The sequence below is a fragment of the Carlito syrichta genome, unplaced genomic scaffold, assembly GCF_000164805.1.
Source record: "Carlito syrichta isolate Samal-C Ts95f unplaced genomic scaffold, Tarsius_syrichta-2.0.1 Scaffold89675, whole genome shotgun sequence".
In the NCBI taxonomy this organism is placed as follows: domain Eukaryota; kingdom Metazoa; phylum Chordata; class Mammalia; order Primates; family Tarsiidae; genus Carlito; species Carlito syrichta.
This window is the reverse complement of record NW_007033771.1, coordinates 104430-119453: the sequence shown is the minus strand read 5'-3', so window position 1 is coordinate 119453 and position 15024 is coordinate 104430.

The window sequence follows — 15024 nt, the reverse complement described above, 5'->3', positions numbered from 1 at the left end:
GACCGGAGCCGTGGAGACGCCAGGCGAGCTCAGCAGAGCCCCTTTGCTCCCGTCACCACTCTGAGTGCTTTGAGCTCCTGCATCGCGTTCTGAGACGCCGCGTTCTCAACCCCACGGGCGCAGCTGAGGACGGGCCAACCCGCCACCACCGCCTCCGGGGCTGTGACGGCTGCGGAAAAATGTCAGCACCTGGCTGTGGTCCTTGGACAAACTCCTGGTTTTCTGCCCTGGGACCGTCCTTCCCCTTCCGTGAGGCCATTTCAGGGGCAGATGTCCAAAGTGTGCCGGGGGTGGCAAAGTCTCGGGGAGACACAATCAAGAGCAGGCTCGACTCAGAGCTGAGAAACGGTCCCCAGAAGCAGGGCTTGGTGGCCGGGACTGTTGGGTCATAGGTGCTTTTTGTCATGAGTCACTGGGTGCTCTCTTCAGGTCACAGCCTGGATACAATCCCTTTCCACCCTCTGCCCTGACTTTCCTCACAGTAAGGCCTACTGTACAGCCCTGTGTTGGGGAGGAATTGGCGCACCAGCCCCTACTGGCCAAAGGACTGTTGCATTACCTCATGTAGTCCTCAGGCAGCCCCTAAGGTAGACAAGGCCACTACGGATGCATGGATGAGGAAACTGAGCCCAGAGTGGTCAGGGGTCAGGACCAAGGTCACCACTAGCAAAAGATGGGTCCAGCTGGCTCAAAGCCAAACTGGCCCCCAGCCCTTCCACAAAGAGCACTGGCAAGATTCCTGACTACAGCGCTCTGTGCCAAGAAGAGAGAACACGGAGGGCTCCTGAAGATGGGACACACTGGGAGAGGAGGGCTGTGAATGGAGGGCTCACATGGCCATGCAGCACTGGACGGGGGAGTCCTGACTGGGATCATTCAAGATGGAGACAAAGGGCAAGGATGTCACCATAAGGAGGAATCCAAAGTGCAGTAACACAACTACCTCCTCCCAAGCAGAGGAACACATTGGTACTGAATCTGAATTCTCCAGGCACAAGACCCTTCACAGCACTGGGCACCCCCAGAATGCGGCTGTCTGGATGTGAGGTCACAAAGCCCTGCTCTCCTAGGCACACATGGCTAAACACAGGTCACCCTCCAGAGCGCTCACCTCATGCTGCTAAACCTGCCTTCCAGATTTGCTAGCCTCCTCCACAAAGAGAACTTCAATTAATAAATTATGGTTACTGGAACTGCCCTGATCGCAGTTCAGGGGAATGTCTCAAGGGACCCTAAAGCACTGTTCCAACATTAATAGAAAGAAGATGGCTTGCTCAAATGGATACATAAATGCAGAATACTTTCAAAAACACTAATGTTATTGACTTGCACAACAAACTGAAAGATTGTTTTAAACAGCTATTTCAAGTATAATTGACATACTGTGAATAGCATATTTAAAATGCACAATTTGGTAAGTTTGGCATATGTGTACCTCCAGGAAGCCATGGCCACATCAAGATAATGAACATGTCAATAACCTCCAAAAGTTTCCTCACGCCCCTTGGTAATGCCTGCTTCCTGCCAGCTGGTCCATGTCCCTGCCAACACTCGATACGATCAGTCTTTAGACACCCTAAAAGATGTGTAGCAGTATCCCACTGTGGCCTTACTTTGCCTTCCCCATAACGAATAATGTGCAAGTCTTTTTCAGGTGCTTATCTGCCAACTGCATGTCTTATGTGGTGATGCATCTGTACAAATCTTTTGCCCCTTTAAAAATTGGGTTTTCTTATTAAATTTTGAGAGTTTTCTATATACAGAATATGTTTTACAGATGAGATAAACTGAGATCTTACAAGTGAAATATTCAAAGTTCAACAGCAAAATTCGCAGTCCCGTTTTGGTATTCAGTTCCTATGGCTCCTAAACTGTGTTCTCTAAATTCCATAATGCTGTGGGTTATACACAATCATAAAGAAAAAGATGAGATAGTCATAATGGACCAGAAACTGAACACAAGCCACAGCCTGGGTGATGGGAAAGTGCTGAGGTATTATCAGAGGGCTTTAGTTCTCAGAACTGCCAAGAAGTCTCAACATTAGCCATGACCTCATTAGGGTTGAGCCTTTGAAACTTAGGCGGTGAGTCAGGCAAGGCCGACTAGAAGAAAGGATATAGCTGCAGACATGTTGCACAGTGAGACCTGAAGTGAGAGGAACTGGCAGATACTTGAGAGGAGGTTGAAGGAGAAAGCCCTTGCGATGTAAACTCCAGAATGCTGCTCATGAGACGGTGTGGTGCCCAGGTGTGGTGGCCTGGCACTAAGACCAAATCCCACATCTCCCATGCAGAGACAACTGGGCACTCACATGGAGCATTTCCACTCCATCTCCCTGGCTCAGCCTGCCACTCCCCAGAAGACGGGACTGCTGGCTGATGTTGAGGGATGGAGCAGCTGCCATTCCCATTGGTTATAAGGAAACCAAGTCCTGGGGCTAAGCTGATGGAGAAGAGATTCAGACTCCAACCATAAGAGATATATGGCTTAAGGAAACTCATTATTCAGAAGGAACGAGTCCTGCTGAGACAAGTGGGGACAGCAGGGAGAGCAACTTCACCATGTGACATGCGTGTGGGAGCACGGCTATGCGGCGCAATTCAGAGGGTCTCTGTGGCCCTATGGATTCAGAAAGACAAGTTGTCACTCTTTTCCCATAACTGACTGCCCCCTCCCTGTCACGATCACACCCTCAGGGCACAGATCATCAGCCCGACCCTTCTCCGCCTCCTATTTTTTTCATACTTCAAGGTTGCATTTTTTAATGTAAGCTCTTAGAGTACAGAGGAGAGCTGCTTGTGAGAGTCACTAAGACCAAACCAAAGCAGCAGAGAGGATCTGACAAGAGGAGGAACAACAAGAGCCTCTCAGCAAGGCCACTTGTTCCAGTCTCGCTTCATGGAAGCTGCAGAATTTTCAGTCTTGCTAACTATGTCACTGACAGTCTCTGCAGTTCTCTCTGCAGACAAGCACAGTGACGTGCTGGAGGCCTCAGTCATGGTTCTGTCCAGGCCCCAAACATAGTGTCAGGAGGGGATGGCAAGGGAGAGAAGAAAGGGAAGAAACTTGCTGATCAGCACTTACAACCCCACCCCACTTCCGGCTTGGTGTGGAAGGCTATTCCTGGTTAGAGGGGTCCCCAGGGTGCTCGAGGAGCCGTGCCTCCACAGAATTCCATGCACTGGGGAACATAAGCCTGCAGCAGAGAATCCCAAGTGAGTAGGGATCTCAGATGACTCTGCCCCTCTCCAGGACACTTTGGGGGTGGTCAGTCTGGGACATATAGTGGCTCCTCTCCACGGGGACATCACAGCTGAGATTCAGGATAGACCCAGGAATCCAGAGAAGGGCATCCTGGCACCTCAGGCCCTGTGACAATGACCGTCCTGCCTTAACCCACCTATGCAATCCACTCAAACCCAGAACCAACTCAGCAGCAACAATATGATTTGCTTTCCTGGGCAGCCTCTTAAAACACTCAAAGACAGCAGGTCTCCTGAAGTTGAGCTGTGCCACTTCTGGTCCAGGAAGTAACTTTTCTAAGCATTGGTCTCCTCATCAGTAAAATGCAAGTATCTCCACCCTCCTCTTCAAGCGTTTTGAGAATCATGTAGAATCGTGCTTCACCAATGACAATTGACAGTCTTTCCCCTCTACCTCTTCTTCTCAACTAACTCTTTTTGTCAAAGGTTAACTTCTCCCCAAGAAACACAGAGTGTTAGTGATCTTGCCTCAACACTAGAAAACTTGGGTCTACTCTGCTTACCCAGGGTCAAATGCCCATGGCCAAGATCAGGCCCCCAGGCATTCCCAAGCTCTGTTGTGTATCTAGACCTCTTGGGCTTATAATGACCCTTCTCAATTTCCATCTCCTCTGCAGTGAAGACACGATTCTCAAGTTGGGGACAGCTGCAGCTGGACTCCTGTTCCCTGTGTCCGACAGCTCCTCTTGCAGTGTTTCTGCTGCTGGCTGTGTGTGGCCTGTTGAACAGTAAAGCTTTGCTCCTGACCCTCCTTCTATCTGTTCTGTCCCTCACCCACCCAGGGAGTCACCCATGCTTCTCGGGACTCTGGGCACCCCTGATAAGGGTGGGTACAGGAACCCCACCCTTTACTGAGAAAGGCAGGCCTTTTATCACCACTGGAAGCCAGACAGCACCCTCCTTGGGGAGTGTGTCAGCCTCTAGAGCTTCACTGTTGGGAAACGTTCTTCCCCACTCCCTCCTCCACTAATTAGGAAGGAGCTTCACAGAATGTTCCACGTTCTGTATTCATGTTGAATTGAATAAGAAATCCAGCCTGACCCCCTTCAGGTCCTGTCATTCCTTCCTAATCTTGACAGGTATGATAGAAGAGAGGGTGAGGAAAACAGAGGTTGGGCTGTCTTTCCTTTAACTTTATGTGGGGACTGCCCCATGGTCAGTTAGGTGACTCCGGGCACCCGGCCTGGCAGGAGCAGGGATGGCAAGTGCAGGGTCTATTTAGGGAGGTGATTGGAGCCGGTGTCAGACCCACAGAGTTGGCGAAGATCTCAAGCCTGTTCCTTTTAAGAGGGTTGGCAGCCGTGGCGTCTATTTTTAAAACCCTGAGAAAGGTGCTGTGTGGATCCCAGAGAGGGCCAATGTTAAACCAGAGAGCACTGGAGGAGTGGCAGGGAGGGAGCTTGGCTGCACCCTGAGTTTCTCTTCACACACACACAGGGGTTCCCCCTTATTCCTGGGGTCAGACAGTGACAGGCCTTTCCACAGGCTTCTCTCAAGTGCAGGCCCACTTGGCACAGCCTCCTTGGAGTCTGAGTCCTCATGAGCTCATGAGTCAGAAAGGGGTTGGCATGTTGGGTCTATTTTTCAGAACTGAGATTTTTTTTATACCCCCACTCCCATTGTGAAAAACCCATGTGCTTTTTATATATCTGTCACCTTCCCTTCTCCTACATTCAAATCATATTCAAATCATACACTCTGTACCCCCACCCCCTGTGGCAGAGCCCGCAGCCAAGGGTTCTTGACAGGAAGCACCAAGCAAGATCTGAGCCCTCGTGGTCACTGCCCAGTACCCGGACACCTCACCCCCGTGCTGGAGAAGGGTGGGATGTTGGCCCACACAGTGAGTCTGCAGGGGACAGGAGTGTTTTCCCAACAGTGAGAAATAAATAGGCATCCCCACGTCACTGTTTCTCATCAAATAACCAGATGAAGAGAACAGAATGTTTTATGCACAATAACAAATTTCAGCTTCAACATCCATTTCTCTTTTGGATGGGAGCAGACCTAGAATTCCTAAAGATAAAATGCCTTGAGAACCAGCAAAGGCCTGTACTGAGCAGTCCTGGGACTGCCCAGGGCCACTGGGGTGGGGAAGTCAGTGTGAGAAAGGAGTCTTCTTCTGTCCACCCATCTGGACTCCCCCACATCCTGCACAGAAGTGGCACTAAATGCATGTTTCCTGAGCCTAATGGGATCAGGTTGTGTGCATACAGCAGGGTCTCAATGAATGTTAGTTGGACTGGAATAGAGTGAATCCAATCAATTCACATTTTTAAATGATCCACATCAGTGAAAAAAAGAAAAACACCCACCAGATGTTGGGAATGGTTGGCTAATTGTTCGTGTTCCTACATGCTGTTGGGACCCCTGGGGAGACAGCCTTGGGAGCACTGTCCCTTTTGAGGTAGGGAAGTCACTGGTACCTCCTGTCTAGGACCTGGGCCAAGCTGCAGAAAAAGGCCTTGGCTCCCAACTGTACTCTCACATTCCCACTAGTCCTGAATTTCTAGCCAGGTCCTACAGAATGGCTGTGGTCCCTCCTAGCCAAAGCAGGAAGCAGCTGCTTCTTCTCCAGTCCATGTCTCTGCCAGGGATAAGGAGGAGCTGGGGTGCTGAGCGGGCACATGAACTCGATGCTAAACTGCCCACCTCTAGGAGGGCAGCCAGGCCACTTCCCAGCTTCACTTCCCACCCAAGAGGAGCAGGCTGCATTTAGAACAACGCTGCTGAACATATTGCTGATTGGGGAGCCCAGACTAGCCCTGGAAAACACGTATGAGCCACAACACCAGAATGGGTCCATTTACTAAACTACACCCAGTGTTTCCAAATATTGTGTAAACCTTCCTCTGCAGCCTGCTGGGATGGGAGAAGCTGTTAAATCAAACTTGCTTGGACGATGTTAATAGGGAAAAGTTTTTGTTGTTGTTGTTTTTTCCAAATTGCTGAATAGGCTTGAGCATTGGCAGTGAATCCCATGGCTACCGAGATTCTGAAGGATGCCCAGGGGTCAGACAGCCCTACATGGCACACCTGCCTGGAGCAATCAAGGGCCCTGCCCTTTCTTGGGAATGCAGCCCTTCCTTACAGGAGCCATCAGCTAAGCAGGCAGGGCCCATCAGGAAATCCACTCAGGACTCTCTTTTATTTGTTTTATTTGACAATTCTCCCAAGAGACAGAGCCTGGATGAGTGGCCCACTGCCACCCACAGGGAGACCTGCTTAAGAGTCCAGAGGGGCCTGCACCTCTGGAATTTGAAATCTGCATCCCTGAAGTCTGTCTAGCCTCTGGAGTAAGGTTTTCCCAGCTTGGGGGAAGCACCCTTGGCCCATCCATTAGGCTTTGGACCTGGAAAGCACATGCTGTGTGGCCATGAGGACTCACTGCAGTGACAAGGAGAGGTGGAATAGAAGAGCAGGGAGGGGGAAGGACTTGAAAATCACAGTTACTGCTCTTAGCATGCTAGACATCTCGACATACTCCATCCTTACAGCCACCCCACAGGCAGCTACTATGATTATTCCCATTTTACAGAAGCAGCAGCTGCGGCACAAAGACATCAAGTCATTTGCCCCAAAAGTCACCCAAGTGTCACAAGATGTGCTGGGTGGTGCGCAAAGCAGTCAAAGGAGCCACTCAGGGCTTTATGTGATGTTGAAGCCTAAGGTGTTTTTTAGGGTAGGTAAGAAAAGTGAAATTCAATATTCTCCAGTAAGAACTGCTCAGTCTTGGGGCACCCTTTTGGGTCCCCTCCCCCTATGGGAGCTTTGCTGTCCTCTCAATAAATCCTGCTTTAAAAAAAAAAAAAGAACTACTCAGTCTTGGAAATGTGGGTGCAACCAGGGCATCCTTAATAATTTGGCCTTTCCTTTATTCTGAAAAGACTCCAGCCACTGCACAGATCCAGCCTCTGCATCGTGTCCAATTCAGAAATGTAAAGCCATTGTTGATATGACCATCCAGGCTTCGATGAGAGGGTGCCTCTAGTGTCTCTAATGCCCAATCCCAGCCTCACTGCTTTAATAAGGCAGTGAGATTTGAACAGGACCTCAAAGAATTGCCAGGCTTTACTGGAGAATATTGAAATCATTGCCAATATCTAGAGAAAGGCCCATGTAATTCCAAGGGACACCTTAGGGATACAGTGACCAGAGACCATGCTTTCTGAGAGTGCTGGGGAGATGGAGAACCTTGAAGCAACAATCCCAGTCCACTCCATCAAGCTCTCTAGAATCATAACAGTAGTGTCCGTCTTGTAATCTCAGCTGCACATGCTTCTGACTGGGGGAAGGGTGCTCCAGGAAACAGGTGCTAAGCCTTCCTGGCTGGTTGTGGACCCTCAACCCCAAGAAAGGATAGTGATGTAGACAGAACCCGAGGGACCCTCTGGGGCACACCCACTGGGGTGCACTCACTGGCCAGTTTTGGCTGAGGAGATCTCTTTTCTCTCCCTGAGTCAAAATATCACAATGCAATTAAACACAGTTAAACTAAAACCAGCTACCTAAGTCTCTAGAATTGCAGCATTCCTACAACTTAACCACGGGAACACAGGTTCCTTCCTCCACGATACACTTAAGCTCCTTTCAACAGGGTACTTAGCAGCTCCACTGAAAAACACCTTGGCATCTGTCCTCTCCTTCCCAATCCTGTTTTCTCTTTACTACCAAGACAACAAGAGCAGTTGCCACAGAGGATAGTTCACACGAGGATCATCACCTAATGCTTAATATTGAATCCTGACCATTATCTTTCTATTTAATCCTCTTGTGAATTCTGGCTCGCTTCTCCTTCAGATATCTTTTCATTATATATATATATATATATTTAAATAGTTATAAAAGGGGATATAAGAGGTGAGGAAATAAGCTATAAATCATCAACCAAATCTCCATGTTTTCTATGCTGGTACCTGCAGAAAGCACCACCCACACTTGGGTAGATACTAAGGTGTGTAACTAATTGGAATTTATCATCTGCACAATAATGAAGCATGTCCCCTTTTTAGACCTTGGCTCCGTATCTTTTTAAATAAATAAAATGTTATAGCCATATTGATGGTCTCTCCATCGCTAACATCCTATGAATTTATGAAGACCTTATTTCTACTCTAAAATCAATGTTGAAGTTCACTTCCATAACTTGCTTTTCAAAATGACCCATCTCAGCACCTTGACTTAAAACTCCCAGATAAAGGACAGATAAAGGAACATCAGGTATTAGAGAAAGAATGAAAGAAATAAGCAGCAAATCCAAGTATCACTTAAAACACACACACACACACACACACACACACACACACACACAATCATTTCTAGAATGACTAAGCTGGTTCTTAGTCTCCAGAAAGAGACAATTCCAGGATTTTGGAGATAAGATACCAAAATGCCAATCCACATTTCCACAGGAAAATCGTTGCCAATATTTATATCCGTCTCTAGTCCGTCAAGTGCTTTTAGGGAGAATGTAACATGAACTATTAGTACAAGACCTCGGTGACACTAACTAGGTAGGTTTTCCCCATTTATTTATTCTTTTAAGCAAACGTGAGCTGTTGAATTGCTGCATGCAACCAGTATATGCTGTAGCTCCTACTCGTGGAGTAGAAGACATAAGCATATGGAAAATAAACCGAACGATTAAAGGGTCAAACCCTCAGTAAGACAGTAGCTCGAGAGCTATCCCATGACATTGTACGATAAATCCCACCAGAGAGGCTGCAGCAAGAAAAACCAGGAGCCCCAAGGTGGGGCTGAGATCAGAGAGGGCCACACTCCTGGGCAGTTTTAATAAAGCAGTGAGTAGGACCTCAAAGGATTGCCAGGTTTTAGGAAGTCCTGGGGGTTGGTTTTAACATCACCAATGCTTACTTAGAGCCCCTGTGTTCCAGAATCTTCTTGGTTATGGAAGATAACCAAAGGGAACACAGCCTTGCTGACCTGGAGAGATAGTGTGGATCTGGAAACAAACACTCGAAAATTAAAACACATATATAAGGCAACAAGACAAGTATGCATCCTCTAGGAAACTATGTGGATATGTAAAATGATCACTGATTCCTGAGACAGTGCTGCCTCTACAGTTTTAAGTGTCCCTTGTCCTGAGACTGGAGGAAGTGCCCTTCTCTCACAAAGACTTTATGCAAAGAGGAATATCAAGTAATGACTATTAGATTCATTCATTCATTTAAAAACTATGTGTGTACCTGCAAGGGGCCAGGCTCTGTTTAGGACCCAACACTGAACAGATGGACAGAAGTTCTGCTCTCACAGAGCTTCCATCCTAGTGGAGGAAGCAGGGAGATAGATAAGCAATAAGATCTATATCCTGGGGGACATGGCGAGTGCAAAGAAGGAAGTCAGACAGGGATGGGGTGGAGAGTGGTGTGGGATTTGGTGTCCGATGATTCCTCTCTGAGGAGGTGACACTGGGACAGAGGCCTGGATGCAGGCAGGGGTGACACTGCCGCATCTAGACACACAGAGTTTGTGAGATGTAAGCTTGATGGGGTCATGGGATGCTTTAATGCCCTACCACAGTCCCTCTCCCGAGATAGGCCCTTGCATAGGCTGGGATGCCCTCCTCTACAACTAGAGAATCAAGGCATCTTTGACACCCCTGGGACAAGAAGTTAGAGGCACTGAGGGAGGAACCAAAAGAAAGAGGGAAAAGAGAGTACTAGGTAACATTTAGGGGATGCTAGGCACGGCTCTAAGCATTTTACAAGTGTTAACCCACTTAACCCTCACTGCGGCTAGGGTAGGTTCTCTACTTACCTTTGTCTTATAAGTGGAAAATAGAGACAATGAGAGGTTTTAAAAAAAAAAAAACAACTCTCCCAAGGTCACACAGCAGAGAAGTGGTAGAGTTAGGACTTGAACTTGGCAACCAGGGCCAAGTGTACTGTGGTAAGCACTCTGCTAGTGCCCCAAGGTTGGAATAGTAGAAAGCTCAAGAACTCTGAGGAAGGATGAATAAAGAGAAATGGGATCTGGCTGGGAGAGAGCCGAGAGAGCCCAGGGAAGGCCTTGGTCCCCCGTGGGCAGCTTGTCCTATGCACAGGAGCTCTCTGTCCTCTAATGACTATTTCACGTTTGCCAAGTGCCCACCCTGTACTGAGGCCAATGGAGAGACAATGCAGGCAAAGATAGCTGACAGGCCCCCTGGCTCTCCATGGGGACCCCTGGCTAACAGATCCTCAGGGTCCCAGGGTCACCTCTTCTCAATTTTTGACCAATGCTTTTCCATGACTTCCTTTTAGACACCGACTGAATTCACAAATAGCATAAACATTTTCCAACACCTGTAGGAGTTTGTTGAGTTAACCTGTATGACTCACTGTGAAAGCATTCAGCTTTCCTCCTCGCGGCACCGGGGGAAGAGGCAAGCAGCCTCCTTTCTCTCAGTAGATTCTTCCCCCGACGTGGGCTGGTGCTGTGTGTGCACTAGTGCGGGTATGTGTGTGTGTGTGTGTGTGTGTGTGTGTGTGTGTGTGTGTATGTATGTGTGTGTATATGAAAGTATCAAAGGCAACTTCCAACAAGGAGACCAGGAGTGAGCAGAGGGCGTTAGACTCAGGCTGAGGGCGGGGTGGGGAGAGAGGAGGATGAGGAGGATAGAGAACTGCAGGCCTCCTCGTCCTTTCTATAGGCAATGGTTTTGTAGGCTACTGGACAGAGTACTCACAGGTACTCTGAGGCAGGGAGAGAGTACACTACAAAAAGTCAAGAGTGGTTTTGGCATCTGACATCGAATCCTGTCTCACTAGAAAACTGGTGAAATTCCAAGCAGAAGTGCCCAAGAGAAGTGTCTCTGCCTGGTTCTTCTACACTTGTGAAATGCCTCCCTCTCTGGAAAATACATTTTCACCTTATAGTTTAACAGGGGACTCCACCTGGAAGGCTGGCGAGGAGGTGAAAACTAGCAAGAGGTTCCACTGGCATGGGGAGTGGGACTCATCTGCAGTCTCCTCGCCCTCCCGGCCCTCGGTAGCTTCCCTAGAACGAAGCAAGTGCCCAACCACAGGCACGCCCACCCACTGCAACTCCTTGCCTATCCCACTGGAAGGGCCAAAGTGCCATGTAACCTCAAGGAATTCCTTTGGGGCAGAGTGAATGCCACACGGATCTGTCCTCTGCCTCCCACAGGGCTGTGCCTGCTGCCGGGCCACCACAGCCCAGGGAGCATCGTTCCAGGCCCTCCGAGCCCAGGGTGCTCAGCTTGGATCTCACATTTTCTACCTCCCCTCACCTCCCTCCCTCACTTTTACTGCCACCTACTCACACGACTGTTGTCTCCTGCAGGGGGGCAAACATGCCTCACTAATCACAGTGAGGGTGGAGTCACTGCCAACGTAGCACCAAAGACCCAGCCCAGTCTAGCCTGTTCTGCAAGCACCCTTGGAGTCTGCATAGATGTCACCCTCTCCCTGCCCTTACCAGGAGGGGAGAAGCTGGGGACGCAGAGACCAAGAACTGCAGAGCAAGGAGAGCACCAGCCATGCCCCAGTGTGGATACCACAGCCAGGAGGGAGGGCAGGGGTCTCCAAGGCCAAGAGGGCTGGGAGCAGATGTCAGCTTCAGGCTCCACCACAGGGCTGGGGCTAGGGAGTGTCCCATTGAGTGGGAGTCCCTGATAGTTCCCTTGCTGCCTCAAAGGTAAGGTTCTAAGACAGGGTCAGGGACAGAGCAATAAGAAACAACTGTGGATACCTTGGGACTAGAGCTAAGTAAACCCAGGATTTTAATACATGACATTTTAAAGGGCCAGGCACAAAACAAGAGCTCTGTGACTACACACTGAGTCCTTCATTTAGAGAGAACAGAGTGTGTGCCTGACACCAGCTCCATCCCACCTACCCAGGTGTCCTTCAGCAAGAGGACCTGCCTGTCACGCCCTTATACCCTGGAAGTTGAGTTGTCTCCCCAGGCCACCCCCAGTTCGGGGAGAGTCTACCCTGCTGTGGGGCCACATGATGGAAGAAAGACCTGAGTGAATTCTCAGGGCCAAAACGCAGGGCCTAGGAGAAATGGGGCAGGTAACAAAGAGGCCTGTCTGTGCTGGGTGAGGCTAGGCTTGGCATTTCTTGGGTGGATATTTCAAACTGGGAGAGTAAAGCTGCCACCCTGCGGGCTATCTGATGTCACCCTCCCTGTCTCCTTTTATCTATGTGCCACTAACCATGGGTCACTGAACCATCCCACTCCCCAGTTTTCCCCTCTGCAAAATGAGATCTTATTTCCCAGAGGCAGCAGCGTACCAAGCGAGTCAGTCCCACATCCAGCAGGACTGTCCTCTAAATGTCTGTGAGGCGCTCCTTGCCCCCAGGTTCCTAACACCCACAAGGTGAGGGACAAGGACCGCCTGTAGAGAAACATCGTCTCAGGTTCTTGAATCAAAATACATTGCATTGCATAAATTAATTTTTATTTCATCTTACACATTTGGTGTGAGTGCCTCTCTAATCACCTATGCAAATCTAAGCAAACAAGGTGCAAATCTGGATCCCAAATTTGATGAAAGAATTCCACCCCATTCAGCTTATGAAATTTCAAGTATTTCATTGACTTGATCATTAGACACCAGCTGATCAGAAATCCCGAGGTTTCTAACGACTGTCATCTAAATGGTATAGACATTGCTAAAATATCCACACTAGAAAAAGCTCCTTTGCTCATCCCAAATCCATTTCACCTGATTGAATGATTTTCTCATTTCCACAGAGAGCTGTTTAACCAGTCATGCAAACTATAAACCTCACAGGCCCAGGAGGAGGAAGGAATTAGATGGCATTTGGATAAGTCAATTCTCAGCAAAGTAACAGTGCACCTAATTGAATGCAGCACCTAATTGAATGGAGTTTTTGTGAACCAAGCCCGATTTCCTCTGGGAGTTGTCTATCTACTAATCAAGTCATTGAAGGGGATCATTACAAAGGTCATCTAAGTTCTACTCCTGGTCCACACAAGTGCCTTTCCTTCAAGATCCTTCACAGGCCTCTGACCAAATACTTCCTTCTTTGGAGAATTTCTTTTTTTTTTTTAACTTAGAAACAGGGTCTTGCTCTGTTGCCCAGGCTGGTGTGCAGTGGTGTGATCATAGCTCACTGCAGCCTTAACCTCTGGGCTCAAGGGATCCTCCAGCTTCAGCCTCCTGAGCAGCTTGGGACTACAGGTGTGTTGTCATGCCCAGATAATTTTTGTTGGTTTGTTTTTGGTTTTGTTTTTTTGTAGAGATGAGGTCTTGCTGTGTTGCCTGGGCTGGTCTTGAACTCCTGGCCTCAAGTGATCCTCCAGCCTCAGTCTCCTGAGCAGCCTGGGACTACAGGTGTGTGGCCATGCCCAGATAATTTCTGTTGGTTTGTTTCTGGTTTGTTTTTTTCTTTTTAGAGAGATGAGGTCTTGCTGTGTTGCTTGGACTGGTCTTGAACTCCTGGCCTCAAGCGATCCTCCTACCTCAGCCTCTCAAACTGCTAGGATTACAGGCATGAGCTATCATGCCCAGACTGAAGAATTCTCACTGTTGGAACTTTTTTTCTCATCTAAAGTTGAAACCTGTTTTCCTGTGACTTCTACCTCACCATTTTTCTGGCCCTGCCCTGGAAGCACCACTGGGTAAGTTTCTGCTTTTGTCAGTAGCAACCTGATGACAATTAGGGACATTTTGTCAGCCTTTTAAATCTTCAGGGTTCCTTCTAGCCATGAAGAAAGACCCTTTTCCTTGCTGATCCCCTGATTGCATCTCTGTTCTAGTGACCCAGGTGTCTCTAAAAAAGAAAATTCTGAACACCATCCTCTCAGTGGAGGCTGACTGCATTTCCCTAAGTGCGTTCCCGGAAACACCAGCCCTGTGCAAAGCCATCCACTCCAACCCAGGGTGCACTGGGCAAGTAAACATGGACAATGCAAGCCTTGTCATGAGGGAGTCGCAAAACCAGGAAGCCTATTAAAGCTCTGGGCAGTCTTGGAGAAGCCAGAGGAACAGTTGTAAGCCAACGTTCTCTAATAATATTTGACTCTAAAACTTCTTCTTTCTCCCCACACAAGATTTGGGAAAGTCGGGTCATTCACACTCTGACTGACCTTATAACATATTTCTCTTCCCCATTCTCTCACTAGAACCCACCCCCAGCCCCCCTGGCTCCTGGGAGCTATTAATATAGAAACAAAAAACTTTCATGAAATTACTAAACATATTGCATTAATTCCTTCTTAAAGCAAAGCACCCTTTTGGGATACAATTAATCAGTTTCATAATTTTTGTGGTTAGTATGTTAAATTTTCATCTCTTCAGCACAGCCTATAATACTATGCTACCATTAAATGGTGTCATTCAATTCACGGGCAAATAGGAAAGGCAAGGAGAACACTGGAAACATTTTTAGATACTTTTAACCTGTGAATATATCTGAATCTATCCAATTAAAGCAGTTTTTTTTTTTGCCTTCCGCAAAAGTTTTGATCTCTAATATTTTTCATATGCCCTTGGGGGCTAATTAACTCAAATAAGCCCCATGGTAAAGCTTTTGCAAATTAAATAAACATCCTGGAATGCACTCTGCTTTGCATGCAGACATGTACACACTTACCGAGGTGGGTGTGTTTCTGTTTTTCCCAGTTCAGGGGAGAGCCCTGTACCTAGTTGATCAACAGGGTTTGTTGAAGGGGAAGCAGAGCAGGTAATATGAAGCTTCCAAAACCTGGGTCCGCCAGGATCCTGCCACAGGGCCCCACCCATCCCACCCACCCCATCCTCCA